Raw genomic sequence first — 1,872 nt, forward strand, 5'->3', positions numbered from 1 at the left:
AACAAAACCTGATAAGTTACTTTCTTCATTTTCCAAAAAGGCTCATTGTTTTGACTGGTAATTTGTGAAGATCATGGCAACAAGTCAGGCAAGTGATTTGACAAAAACCACACTGACACAAAATGTACAAATTCATATCCACCTCTGGCGAAAAAGGAAAAAAAAAAACTTGAGCCGTGTGCACTGCTGGTGTGTGTCAGGACCAAGGCAAAGACACAGAGGACAAAAGTTCAGCACTGCAGTAAAAGTGGCCAATTACTGTACAAGTCTGGACATGTTGCATATCAGTTCTAGGAAATCTGTGTCTGCTTTGCAAATGTAATTAGCTGAAACTCAGCTAATTACATTTGCACTTTCTCAATGTTTTTAATGCAGCATTTAATCAATACATCACTGTCGTTGCTTTGTCTGAGTTAAAGCTTGATCACGATGCTTCATCACTTTTTTGAGTTTTGTTCTTTCTCATAGAACCACATGCACCAAAAGTGCAGTTTGACATGAAATGCTCCAGTTTCTCCTGCTAATATTTTTCTGCATTCATTTTTTAAGGTCAAACCTACAGACTGGAGACCTGCATAGTGTAACATGAGTCCTCTAGCGGTGAAAGAAAGGTACTGCATCAAACTTCTACTTCTGCCTCACACTGAGGACTTTCAAGCTTTGCTGCTGTCTCCATCTACTGGTGTCAGAGTTTAATAGTGTCTCTGGGCTGCTGCTCAGTTCTTACTGTGTTTCATGTAGTCTGCTGTTAACTATCTGTTAACTGCAGCTGTCATTGAAATGTTCACGGCTACAGTATATCTTCATTTTCTGCACATGTGCTCTATAATATCCTGTGGAAAATGGATTTTATTCTGTCCAATTCTACTCTGTTCTAGTCTTTTGTACACTACTGAAACATTTTTACTGCACGTTATGTATTTATAATGGCCCATCTAAAGTGTACTCATTCTATTCTATTCTATTCTATTCTATTGTATTATCATGTTTACAGTAACATTATTAAAACATTGCATATTTATAACAGCCCATGTAAAATGGACATTATTCATTGTTTTTAATGGCATTATATCTGATTTTTTTGGTGCTTATTATGCATTCCATATTCATAATATCCAGGAATTCTATTCTATTCTATTCTATTCTATTCTATTCTATTCTATTCTATTCTATTCTATTCTATTCTATTCTATTCTATTCTATTCTATTCTATTCTATTCTATTCTATTGTGTATATTTAACATGAAACCTGTATATTTGCCATGTGTTTATTTATATATCTGTATAACAGCCTAAGTAAAATTGACAGATTTTCTTTTCTATTTTACTCTTTTCCAGAGTATTCTATTTGACTTTATTCTACTTACATATATTCTGTGACATTCTACCCCCTACACAGTATTATATGTTTATCACATATTCAATATTTATAAGGACCCTGATCTGTTGTCTTGCCTGGACTTGTCTTGACTTGTCATCTTTTCTCTTCTCTTCTTTACAGTAATAAATCTTCAGAATTTTTGCCCGTCTATATAATGTACCTTAAATATAAATAAATGAATGGGGAAAGTGAATACATGCCAGTTTTTACATGAAAATAATATTCAATCTAAACTTTCTTCTACTGTATTTAATCTTGTTGTTTTTGCAAACGTCATGCATCTAATGTTCTATTGTTAGTGGACTCTCAAGCTGATTCATTTGATTTTACTCTATAACACGCTATATCACACACTTGCAAGTGAGATCTTTCCTTTTCTGTTCGCCCATCCCATAATTTGCTGGTGTGCCGTGTCCCATACACGGAGTTTTCCACAGCAGCTGTCTCTTTAAGAGACCTGTACTCTAAAGCCTGCAGTATGAAACTGTCCA

This window comes from Amphiprion ocellaris, chromosome 7, assembly GCF_022539595.1.
Source record: "Amphiprion ocellaris isolate individual 3 ecotype Okinawa chromosome 7, ASM2253959v1, whole genome shotgun sequence".
NCBI classification, from domain to species: domain Eukaryota; kingdom Metazoa; phylum Chordata; class Actinopteri; family Pomacentridae; genus Amphiprion; species Amphiprion ocellaris.